Raw genomic sequence first — 15,287 nt, 5'->3', positions numbered from 1 at the left:
ATATATATATATATATAATGTGTGCATTACGTAGTCGGTCGATTCAGCTGAAAATATGCATACCTATGTTAAAAGTGCTGGCAAGTTTGCATGACAACTATTTTTTCCCTCAAATGAAAGGCGTCACCTCTAGGACAAAATTCCTCATCTTATAAAATGTGGCCCCAGTAGACCCGAATGAAATCGGGTTATGTTAACCAAAATGTGAAAAGTGGTCTAAATGGGGCTGGAATGGGATTAAAATTTAAAGGAGCGGGTGTTTAGGAATTCTCTGTTACATCAAGCTAAAAAATTTGCGCCAGCCTTTTAATCGTCAATGTGTTGCCGTCCATGATAAAGAGTCCATGGTGAGTCTACTGTCGTGAGAAAGAATCACTTCAAAACTTGGTGTTTACGAATTTTCTTTTACATCAAGTTGAAAATTTTACGCCAGTCGTTAAACTGTCACTACGTTGCTGTCCGTCGTTAAGAAGTGCCAGCCATGGTGACTCTACTATCCTCAGATTCTATCCCTTCAAACTTTGGTTTCCAATATTTTATTATTTTTCTTCAGCTCGCAAGTCCGTCTGTCCCTTTTAAATGTTAGCATTTTGCTGTCTGCCTTGAAGCAGACTTTTCCATTATCACTGCCTCATATTTCAGATTGATCTTTCTAAATATTTATTTTTCAACTTACTCAAGATCTTCTGTTGTTTAAATAAATGGAGAGAGATATAGATAAAATAGAGAGTAAGAGAAAGCAAGGAAGAGTCCGAGAGATAAGAAAACTAAGAGAGTGGGAAAGTGAGAGAGAAAGGAGAGAGAAAAATACGGAGAATCATCATCATCGTTTTTAAAGCCCGTTTTCCGTGCTAGCAAGGCTTGGACAGTGTATACATTGTATACATTTAATATATATATATATATATATATATATATATGTATATATATATATATATAAATATATATAATTTGTATACATTTATATATATATATAATATGTTATATATATAATATAAATATATATATAATTTGTATACATTTATATACATATTAATATATATAATTTGTATACATTTATATACATATATATAATTTGTATACATTTATATACATATATATAATTTGTATACATTTATATACATATATATAATTTGTATACGTTTATATACATATATATAATTTGTATACGTTTATATACATATATATAATTTGTATACGTTTATATACATGTATATAATTTGTATACGTTTATATACATGTATATAATTTGTATACGTTTATATACATGTATATAATTTGTATACGTTTATATACATGTATATAATTTGTATACGTTTATATACATGTATATAATTTGTATACGTTTATATACATGTATATAATTTGTATACGTTTATATACATGTATATAATTTGTATACGTTTATATACATGTATATAATTTGTATACGTTTATATACATGTATATAATTTGTATACGTTTATATACATGTATATAATTTGTATACGTTTATATACATGTATATAATTTGTATACGTTTATATACATGTATATAATTTGTATACGTTTATATACATGTATATAATTTGTATACGTTTATATACATGTATATAATTTGTATACGTTATATACATGTATATAATTTGTATACGTTTATATACATGTATATAATTTGTATACGTTTATATACATGTATATAATTTGTATACGTATATACATGTATATAATTTGTATACGTTTATATACATGTATATAATTTGTATACGTTTTATACATGTATATAATTTGTATACGTTTATATACATGTATATATTTGTATACATTATATACATGTATATAATTTGTATACATTTATATACATGTATATAATTTGTATACATTTATATACATGTATATAATTTGTATACATTTATATACATATATATAATTTGTATACATTTATATACATATATATAATTTGTATACATTTATATACATATATATAATTTGTATACATTTATATACATATATATAATTTGTATAAATATATATAATTTGTATACGTTTATATACATATATATAATTTGTATACGTTTATATACATATATATAATTTGTATATGTTTATATACATATATATAATTTGTATACATTTATATACATATATATAATTTGTATACATATATATAATTTGTATATATTTGTATACATATATATAATTTGTATATATTTGTATACATATATATAATTTGTATATATTGTGTACATATATAATTTGAATATATATTTATATACATATATATATTTGTATATATTTATATACATATATAATTTGTATATATTCATATATATATATATAATTGTATATATTCATATACATATATACAATTTGTATATATTCATATACAAATATATAATTGTATATATTTATATACATATATATAATTTGTATATATTTATATATATGTATATAAATATATACAATTATATATAATTATATATAATTTGTATACATTTATATACAAATATATAATTTGTATACGTTTATATACAAATATATAATTTGTATACGTTTATATACATATATATAATTTGTATACATATATATAATTTGTATATATTTGTATACATATATATAATTTGTATATATTTGTATACAGTTATATAATTTGTATATATTTGTATACAGATATATAATTTGTATATATTTGTATACAGATATATAATTTGTATATATTCATATGCATATATATAATTTGTATATATTTGTATGCATATATATAATTTGTATACATTTATATACATATATATAATTTGTATACATATATATAATTTGTATACATTTATATACATATATATAATTTGTATACATTTATATGCATATATATAATTTGTATACGTTTATATACATATATATAATTTGTATACGTCTATATACATATATATAATTTGTATACGTTTATATACATATATATATAATTTGTATACATTTATATACATATATATAATTTGTATACATTTATATACATATATATAATTTGTATACATTTATATACATATATATAATTTGTATACATTTATATACGTATATATAATTTGTATACGTTTATATACATGTATATAATTTGTATACATATATATAATTTGTATATATTTGTATACATATATATAATTTGTATATATTTGTGTACATATATATAATTTGAATATATATTTATATACATATATATAATTTGAATATATATTTATATACATATATATAATTTGAATATATATTTATATACATATATATATTTATATACATATATATAATTTGTATATAATCATATACATATATATATATTTATATACATATATATAATTTGTATATAATCATATACATATATATATAATTTGTATATATTCATATACATATATATATAATTTGTATATATTCATATACATATATATATAATTTGTATATATTCATATACATATATATATAATTTGTATATATTCATATACACATATATAATTTGTATATATTCATATACAAATATATAATTTGTATATATTCATATACAAATATATAATTTGTATATATTCATATACAAATATATAATTTGTATATATTCATATACAAATATATAATTGTATATATTCAATACAAAATATAATTGTTATATATATATATACATCTATATAATTTGTATATATTTATATATATGTATATAAATATATACAAATTTGTATACATATATATACAAATATATAATTTGTATACGTTTATATACATATATATAATTTGTATACATATATATAATTTGAATATATTTGTATACAGATATATAATTTGTATATATTTGTATACAGATATATAATTTGTATATATTTGTATACAGATATATAGTTTGTATATATCTATATTCATATATATAATTTGTATATATTCATATGCATATATATAATTTGTATATATTTATATACATATATATAATTTGTATATATTTGTATGCATATATATAATTTGTATATATATATGTGCATATATATAATTTGTATATATTCATATGCATATATATAATTTGTATATATTCATATGCATATATATAATTTGTATATATTCATATGCATGTATATAATTTGTAGATATTCATATGCATGTATATAATTTGTAGATATTCATATGCATGTATATAATTTGTATATATTCATATGCATATATATAATTTGAATATATTCATCTACATATATTTAATTTGTATATCTTCATATACATATATATAATTTGTATATCTTCATTTACATATATATAATTTGTATATCTTCATATACATATATATAATTTGTATATCTTCATATACATATATATAATTTGTATATCTTCATATACATATATGTAATTTGTATATATTCATATACATATATGTAATTTGTATATCTTCATATACATATATGTAAGTTGTATATCTTCATATACATATATATAATTTGTATATATTCATATATTTATGTAATTTGTATATATACATATACATATATGTAATTTGTATATCTTCATATTCATATATCTAATTTGTATATATTCATATACATATATGTAATTTGTATATATTCATATACATATATGTAATTTGTATACCTTCATATACATATATGTAATTTGTATATCTTTATATACATATATGTAATTTGTATACCTTCATATACATATAATTTGTATATCTTTATATACATATATGTAATTTGTATATCTTCATATACATATGTTTAAATTGGATATCTTCATATACATATATGTAATTTGTATATCTTCATATACATATATATATAATTTGTATATATTCATATGCATATATATAATTTGTATATATTCATATACATATATATATAATTTGTATATATTCATATGCATATATATAATTTGTAGATATTCATATGCATGTATATAATTTGTAGATATTCATATGCATGTATATAATTTGTATATATTCATATGCATGTATATAATTTGTATATATTCATATGCATATATATGTATATAATTTGTATATATTCATATACATATATTTAATTTGTATATCTTCATATACATATATATAATTTGTATATCTTCATATACATATATATAAATTGTATATATTCATATACGTATATATAATTTGTATATCTTCATATACATAATTTGTATATCTTCATATACATATATATAATTTGTATATCTTCATATACATATATATAATTTGTATATCTTCATATACATATATATAATTTGTATATTTTCACATACATATATATAATTTGTATATCTTCATATACATATATATAATTTGTATATATTCATATATATATATATATAATTTGTACATATTCATATACATAATTTATATATATTCATATACATATATATAATTTGTATATCTTCATATACATATATGTAATTTCTATATCTTCATATACATATATGTATTTTCTATATCTTCATATACATATATGTAATTTCTATATCTTCATATACATATATGTAATTTGTATATCTTCATATACATATATGTAATTTGTATATCTTCATATACATATATGTAATTTGTATATCTTCATATACATATATGTAATTTGTATATCTTCATATACATATATGTAATTTGTATATCTTTATATACATATATATATATAAGTTGTATATATTCAGATACATTTATGTAAGTTGTATATATACATATACATATATGTCATTTGTATATCTTCATACACATATATGTAATTTGTATACTTTCATATACATATATATAATTTGTATGTCTTTATATACATATATGTAATTTGTATAGCTTCATATACATATATATAAGTTGTATATCTTCATATACATATATTTAAATTGGATATCTTCATATACATATATGTAATTTGTATACCTTCATATACATATATATAATTTGTATATCTTTATATATATATATAATTTGTATATATTCATATACACATATATAATTTGTATATATTCATATACATATATATAATTTGTATATATTCATATACAAATATATAATTTGTATATATTCATATACAAATATATAATTTGTATATATGTATATAAATATATACAAATTATATATATAATTATATATATTTTGTATATATTTATATACAAATATATAATTTGTATACGTTTATATACATATATATAATTTGTATACGTTTATATACATGTATATAATTTGTGTCCGTTCATATACATGTATATAATTTGTGTCCGTTCATATACATATATATAATTTGTATACGTTTATATACATATATAATTTGTATACGTTTATATACATATCTATAATTTGTATACGTTTATATACATATCTATAATTTTTATACGTTTATATACATATATATAATTTGTATGCATATATATTTTGTATATATTTACATGCATATATGCGATTTGTATATATTTACATGCATATATGCGGTTTGTATATATTTACATGCATATATGCGGTTTGTATATATTTACATACATATATGCAGTTTGTATATATTTACATACATATATGCAGTTTGTATATATTTACATACATATATGCAATTTATACATATTTACATACATATATGCAATTTATACATATTTACATACATATATGCAATTTGTATATATTTACATACCTATATGCAATTTGCATATATTTACATACCTATATGCAATTTGCACGTATTTACATACCTATATGCAATTTGCACGTATTTACATACCTATATACAATTTGCATGTATTTACATACCTATATACAATTTGCATGTATTTACATACCTATATACAATTTGCATGTATATACATACCTATATACAATTTGCATGTATATACATACCTATATACAATTTGCATATATTTACATACCTATATACAATTTGCATATATTTACATACCTATATACAATTTGCATATATTTACATACCTATATACAATTTGCATATATTTACATACCTATATACAATTTGCATATATTTACATACCTATATACAATTTGCATATATACAATTGTCTATAAAGCATACAATGTAGAGAAAAAAAGAAGATTTGAACACCTGGAGGAAAGCACCATCGAAAAGTGTCTTGGTGCGACTATGAAAGATATCCCCGCAGAAGTAGAGGTAGGCTGGATTGTAGCCACACTTCTACACCAGAGGGAGGACAAAATACAATTGGTCGAAATTGCAAGAGACGGGCCTACAATTCCAGTCTGTTATATATTTTGAGTATCGTTATCACTAGCGATATCAAGATATAACATTGTATTTTGTATTTTATGTGTAAATGTATATATATATATGTATATATATGTGTACATGTAATATGAACACATATATATACTCATATATACATGGACTAGCACTATGACCCGGCAAAGACCGGGTCATAATGCTAGTATATCGATATATATGAAACTAAGAATGTGTATCTATCTGTCTGTGTGAATCCCTATAACTTGAGAACTACACAACCAATTTCATTCAAATTTTACACATGCCTTGCTTAGGGTCCACGGAGTGTCAGGAGCAGGGCTCTGGGCGCCATTGGGCTCGCTGTCCACGGCCACGAGACTACAGTGAGCGCTATGGCGACCAGAGCTCGCTCTGGGCGCCATTGGGCTCGCTGTCCACGAGACTACAGTGAGCGCTACGGCTTTGGTCTTCCTACTACGAGGGCTTGGCTTGGCTTGGCTTGGCTTGGCTTGGCTTGGCTTGGCTTGGCTTGGCTTGGCTTGGCTTGGCTTGGCTTGGCTTGGCTTGGCTTGGCTTGGCTTGGCTTGCTGGCTTGGCTTGGCTTGGCTTGGCGGCTTGGCTTGGCTTGGCTTGGCTTGGCTTGGCTTGGCTGGCTTGGCTTGGCTTGGCTTGGCTTGCTTGGCTTGGCTTGGCTTGGCTTGGCTTGCTTGGCTTGGTTGGCTTGGCTTGGCTTGGCTTGGCGGCTTGGCTTGGCTTGCTTGGCTTGGCTTGGCTTGGCTTGGCTTGGCTTGGCTTGGCTTGGCTTGGCTTGGCTTGGCTTGGCTGGCTTGGCTTGGCTTGGCTTGGCTTGGCTTGGCTGCTTGGCTTGGCTTGCTTGGCTTGGCTTGGCTTGGTTGGCTTGCTTGGCTTGGCTTGGCTTGGCTTGGCTTGGCTTGGCTTGGCTTGGCTTGGCTTGCTTGGCTTGGCTTGGCTTGGCTTGGCTTGGCTTGCTTGGCTTGGCTTGCTTGGCTTGGCTTGGCTTGGCTTGGCTTGGCTTGGCTTGGCTTGGCTTGGCTTGGCTTGGCTGGCTTGGCTTGGCTTGGCTTGGCTTGGCTTGCTTGGCTTGGCTTGGCTTGGCTTGGCTTGGCTTGGCTTGCTTGGCTTGGCTTGGCTTGGCTTGGCTTGCTTGGCTTGGCTTGGCTTGGCTTGGCTGGCTTGGCTTGGCTTGGCTGGCTTGCTTGGCTTGGCTTGGCTTGGCTTGGCTTGGCTTGGCTTGGCTTGGCTTGGCTTGGCTTGGCTTGGCTTGGCTTGGCTTGGCTTGGCTTGGCTTGGCTTGGCTTGGCTTGGCTTGCTTGGCTTGGCTTGCTTGGCTTGGCTTGGCTTGGCTTGGCTTGGCTTGGCTGGCTTGGCTTGGCTTGCTTGGCTTGGCTTGGCTTGGCTGGCTGGCTTGGCTGGCTTGGCTTGGCTTGCTTGGCTTGCTTGGCTTGGCTTGGCTTGGCTTGGCTTGGCTTGGCTTGGCTGGCTTGGCTTGGCTTGGCTTGGCTTGCTTGCTTGGCTTGGCTTGGCTTGGCTTGGCTTGGCTTGGCTTGGCTTGGCTTGGCTTGGCTTGGCTTGGCTTGGCTTGGCTTGGCTTGGCTTGGCTTGGCTTGGCTTGGCTTGGCTTTGCTTGGCTTGGCTTGGCTTGGCTTGGCTTGGCTTGGCTTGGCTTGGCTTGGCTTGGCTTGGCTTGGCTTGGCTTGGCTTGGCTTGGCTTGGCTTGGCTTGGCTTGGCTTGGCTTGGCTTGGCTTGGCTTGGCTTGGCTTGGCTTGGCTGCTTGGCTTGGCTTGGCTTGGCTTGGCTTGGCTTGGCTGGCTTGGCTTGGCTTGGCTTGCTTGGCTTGGCTTGGCTTGGCTTGGCTTGGCTTGGCTTGGCTTGGCTGCTGGCTTGGCTGGCTTGGCTTGGCTTGGCTTGGCTTGGCTTGGCTTGGCTTGGCTTGGCTTGGCTTGGCTTGGCTTGGCTTGGCTTGGCTTGGCTTGGCTTGGCTTGGCTTGGCTTGGCTTGGCTTGGCTTGGCTTGGCTTGGCTTGGCTTCATAGAGAACTATAGCGTGAAGGCAGAATATAAAAGAACAAACAACTCTTCCTCAGATGTTGGCAATTTTACTTGCTCCGCATTGCAACAAGATGTGTCTTCGTCAAAGCAATTGCTCCCCCAAACCAAATTAGATAAAATTTGAGATACGTGGAACGTCAAAGCTGCTAACAAAATCAGGACAGTCAAAATTTTCGGTAAGGGCTGGTTAACCCTAACGAGATGACGTGGTGAACGCTGGAGAAAGAAAGCTTTGTCAAGAGGCAGACGGGCGTGCATGAAGGAAAAGAAAAAGAAATACATTTAGAAATAGATCTATAGTTATTGAGGACAGAATTTCTGTTAGAAATAGAGAACTATGAATATTGAATTATGCATAAAGCGCTGACTTACATTCGGGGCTTCCAATTTCTCTGTAAAATATAAGATAGTCGCCGGTGGAAGATAAACGTTCCAGAGGACATTCTTGTTCTTTCGTTCGTACAAGGATCGTATTATGTTTCGGCTTAAAATAAATTATAGATACAAATATAATGTATAGAAATATATAAAAACCAGAATAGAAAATAAACGTCTTAGGCATATAAAATGAGATATCAAGGTGTTATAAACTTGAAACTTACTAGAATATCATAGATTATATATATCAAGTCATCCAGTCAGTTCTGTCCAATTTTACCTGCTTTTTAGAGTTGAATGAAATTTAATAGTATTTGCAAATGTCTAATTCAATTAAAAATTATTTTTATGCATTTGTGTACGTTTAAACTAATTCAATATTGTTTTACAAAATAATAGACGGTGTCCACAAAGTCTGCGTACATGGGAATTAACACATACTTTTAAAACAAAACAATTTTATTTAATTATAATAAATAATATTTTCAAAGTGATTTCCATCATTTTGAATGCATAACTTGATGCGCCTTGCAAAATTCAGGTGAACTTGATTAAATAAGTCTATATTGCCATCAATTTAAGCACACTGACTGGTAATGCGTTCTCTCGTGTTTTAAATCTGTAATCTTTATTGAGTAAACTTTCTCTTTCAACATACCCCAGAAAAAGAAATCAAGGGGAGAAAGGTCTGGTGAACGAGGGGACCATTCCATATGACCCCTTCTTCCAATCTAGTGAGGAGGAAAAGTGTCATTAAATCAATCTCTAACAGTTGTGGCAAAATGGGTAGGGGCCTCATCCTGCTGAAACCAATTTGGAAGGTCCTCGCCTAGGCGCTCAATTTAAGATATTAATTTGTCTCTCAATATATTTGCATAAGTCTCATCCGTTACATGTTCAATGAAGAAGGGTCCTAGAACATGAGCTTTCCAAAAACCACACCACACCATCACCTTTTTGCTGTCTTGCTGTTTGGATAGATCCATCCAATGTGGATTACCTCGAGACCAGTATAGAAGATTCTGTCTGTTGACCTTACCATTTACATAAAACGTAGCTTTGTCACTGAACAACACAAAGTTTTTCGTAAAATTGATATTTTCATCCAATTTATTCGTCTATCAGGATCGTCTTAATTTAAGTGATGCAATATCTGTAGGTTGTATCGATGAAACTTTTCCTCAACCAGAATTTTGTGGATGGTTGGTTTTGGAACACCTAACACCGTAGATGTCCGACGAAGTGATTTTGGGGGGCTAGCTAGCAGAAACTTTAGCCTCGACAGCCTCTTTAGTTTCATCTGAAGTCTTTGGTCGCCCGGAACGGGGTTTATCCGAAACACTGCCTGTTTCTTTAAATTTCTTGATCAATTTCCTGACGGCAGTAAAATAAATAAGTTGCCTACAAGGGTGTGGAAGATTAAATTCTTCCGCAATTTTGCGATAAGACCATCCCTCTCGTCCACTTAATAATACTAACTCGATTCTTTCTTCTTTAGACAGATTCATCATTCGATCTGGGATTCTTTCTTCTTTAGACAGAGCCATCATTCGATCATCTGTAGAAAAAATAAATTTAGAAAAGTAAAGTATTTTTTTTATTTAATTTAAACAAAAGTAAAAAAGGAAAATTATTATTTCTTATGTTATGATTTTATTCCATAAACCCAGACTTCGTGGACACCCTAAAATTGCTCTGATGGAAGTATCCAAGGAGCATTTAAGGCACATATAATTCTTTATGAGTACAATAAAGGTAACTCTGATGCCGAAGTGACTCGAAACATACACTCAGTTTATAGCAAAGTGCTCGAATGAAAGAACTTGCAGGAGATCGTCTGCAAAATTGAAGATGAATATCGAACAGGATGTCCAGTTGAGTTTGACAAGCTCCTTGAGGCATTACTTGAAGAAAATCCGTCATTATCAGTTGAAGAATTGACAATAAAGCTTACTTCAAACCATACAACAGTTCATCGTCATCAACAACGTGGAAAGGTTCCTAAACTTGGAAAATAGGTGCCTTATGTATTGTCCGAAACCAACCGCAAATCCCGAGTTGGCATCTGCTCTTCTCTCCATTCTCGCAAACTCATTTCACCCTTTTTCGATAGACTTGTGATGAAAAATGGATTTTCTATCGAAATGTTAGACGTCGTAAACAGTGGCTTGGTAAAAGGGAAAATTCTCAACCACAACCGAGAAGGGAACTTCATGGGAAAAAGGTTCTACTCTCTATCTGGTGTGATTGCAAAGGCGTAATTCACTTTATATTTTTACCACCTAATGCAGCAATCAATGCTCAAGTCTACTGTCAGCAATTAGAGCGTTTGAATCAAGCTTTGAAGGAAAAAAGAGCCGCTTTAGTGAGTCGAAAACGAGTGATGTTTCATCAGGACAATGCGCAACCCCACACTGCAAAGATCACATCACAGAAGATCGAAGGGGTCGGTTTGGAAAAAATTCTTCATCCAACTTATTCTCCCGACCATACTCCTTCAGGATACCATTTGTTTCATAGTTTACAGAATTAGTAGGGGGATACAACTTTCGCAAGCCAGGGGGAGGTCGAACCTGACATTTCAGAGTTCTTCGCTTTCAAACCAAAAGAGTTTTACGTTGATGGGATTAAAAAGCTTGTAAATAGATGGAGGTAAGTCATAGATAATTAGGGAAAGTACATTGATGATTAACTTTCAATTAAATATAACATTTGATCACTTGTATTCTTTATCCAAAATTCAGACAGAACTTATGGGATGACCTGAGATATATACACTGGCGAAAATATATTTAAGACAGACGATAAAAGTTCTATTTCTTACAAAATATTTTGTTACTAACACCATACAAATTATTTTTTATCTTTTACACCTTATGCAAAATTTATTTCGCTTTCGAATGATGCAGACAACCATTTTTATACTACTTGAAGAATTCTAATGCTAAATATAATTTTAATGGAGATAACCTGCAGTATATAGTACAACATTTTTGTCTCCGTATATGAGCTAAGTATTAATAAAATGTGGTATACGATAAAAATTTCGGATATTTGTCTTAAAACATTCAGACAAGAAAATTCAGATGTAGCACATGAGGTATTATTCCATACGAATATCCACATATTTATATTAAGAATTTCATGATAAAAATATAGAAATATTGGGTTGTCCGGAAAGTTCTTGCAGATTTATAGTAGCTTATCTTTCGACTTATTTTAGAACATGTTTGAGTCCATAAAATAGGATTTGACTACACCTCCATTTGGAGCACAGTTTAATCTATCTTTTCGTGGAAGAAGGTTTATGTTCCAATAACCTGTGTTAATTCTGTAAACCTTTAAATTAAAAGATGAGAAAAATTCATTATCGGCATTTGATGCTTTGGGAACCAGACAAAAATTGCTGCAGCTTGGCTGGGGTGACTTACCCCACCCTCCATATTCACCAGATATTACTCCTTCGGATTTCCACTTATTCAGGTCTCTGCAGAATAGTCTTAATGGTGAAAATTTCAATTCCTTAGATGACGTAAAAAGATACCTTGATGAATTATTTGCCTTGAAACCACCCCAATTCTGGGAAGAGTATTTAGTGACCATGTACTTTCCTTTAAAAATCGGAACGAACTTTCCGGACAACCCAATATAAACATAACAATGAAATACAAATAAAAACATGAAAAATGAAAACCTGAATTGAAAGAGGCGATTAAATTTTTTTTCCTAACCTGCAGCCGTTTGTTGTACGAAGTATTCGAAATTCAGCCCTCCTTCCTCAGGGTTCCTTTCTCGAGGTAAAATCCAGCAGAAAGCAGTAAGGCACTACATGACGAGTATTCAGTTGATTTTATTACTACCCACAAGGGGCGAACATAGAGGGGAAAGGATTGCCACGTTTAAATAAGAAATGGAAATCATTTAGTTAATCATGCAATTTTGGGAATATTCCATTTTTTACTTATATATACTACAATAACAAAGAAATTATTTAAGATTTTAGATTTATGCATAAGTATTCTTATGGTTCCAAAACGCAAGGTTCTCAGTTCAGTCCCACTGTGTGGTAACTTGGCATGTGTCTTCTACTATAGCCTGAGACCAACCAAAGCCTTGTCAGTGGATTTTGTAGACAGAAACTGAAAGAAATCAATCGTATATATATGTATGTATGTATGTATGTAAGTCTGTGTATGTGTCTTTGTGTTTCTCCCTCATCACTGCTTCACAACTGGTGTTCGTTTATTTACATCCCCATAACATACTGGTTTCACAAGAAGAAACTGATAGAATAAGTACCAGGCTTATCAAAATTTAAAAAAGCTCTACGCAGTGTCTCACATTTTTGTTTGCCCACTCAGTTGTATCTATCAATTTATCTTTGTGTGTGTGTGTGTACATACATATATATATGTATGTATATATATATATATATATATATAATATATATATATATATATATATATATATATATATTATATATATATATATATATATGGATTTCGTGGACAGGAACTGAAACAAATCAATCGTATATATATGTATGTATATATGTAAGTGTATGTGTTTTAGTATTGGCAACATGAATGACAATAGCCAGAGACTACTTGAATTTTGCACATACCATAACCTGTGCATCACCAACACATTCTTTCCCAACAAGACATCCCACAAGGCATCTTGGAGACATCCAAGATCTCACCACTGGCATCAGTTGGATCTCATCATTACACGAAGATCCTTTCTGAATTCTGTTCAACTGACTCGTAGCGCGGATTGTGAGACAGATCATTCACTAATAAGAATGGTGAGGATTCTGCCTAAAAAGTCCATCACTCCAAGAAAATTAGCCAACCACGCATTAACACTGCCAGAACCTCGAACCCTACACTGCGACAATGTTTTGCTGTTTTTATCAAGGTTGCCCTCAGTAGCTGCCCAACCTCCTCTGCTGAAAGTAGGTGGAATTATATCAGGGAAGCTTTGTATACCACATCAATAGATACTTTCGGAATGAGAGAAAGGTAAAACCCAGATTTTGTTCAGTGCTGGGCTCTCAGAGCTGGAACCAGTTATCGAAGCAAAGCGTACAGCTCTGATGCAATACAAGAGTGGTTCTTCTACAAAGTCACACGAAGAACTCAGAAAGGCAAGAAATAAAACCCAACTGACTGCCAGACGCTATGCAAATGGGTATTGAAAGGAAATCTGTCAGAGTATCCAGTCAGCTGCTGACAGTGGCGACACCCGTGGGATGTATGCCGGTTTGAAGAAGGCCCTCTGAAATCAACTACTGGAGATCTCATCAGGGACCAAAGCAAGCAAATGGATAGATGGATGGAGTACTACCAGGATCTCTACTCACGAGAGACCACGGTAGCTGAGGCTGCAATCGAGGGTGTCAAGATCTTGCCAGTCATGTGTGAACTTGACAGTCTGCCATCTATAGCAGAGCTCACCAAATCTATTGACTCCCTAGCAAGTAACAAGGCTCCGGGAAAAGACGGCATCCCCTTAGAGATCATCAAAACCGGCAAAAACACCATCCTGCTTCGGCACATTCATGAGCTTCTGTGTCAGTGCAGATAAGAGGGTACAGTCCCTCAGAATATGCGGGATGCTAACATCATTACGCTTTACAAAAATAAAAGTGACCGTGATGATTGTAACAATTACCGTGGA

The sequence above is a fragment of the Octopus sinensis genome, linkage group LG16 (assembly GCF_006345805.1).
Source record: "Octopus sinensis linkage group LG16, ASM634580v1, whole genome shotgun sequence".
NCBI lineage: Eukaryota > Metazoa > Mollusca > Cephalopoda > Octopoda > Octopodidae > Octopus > Octopus sinensis.
Note: the sequence above shows the minus strand (reverse complement) of the source record.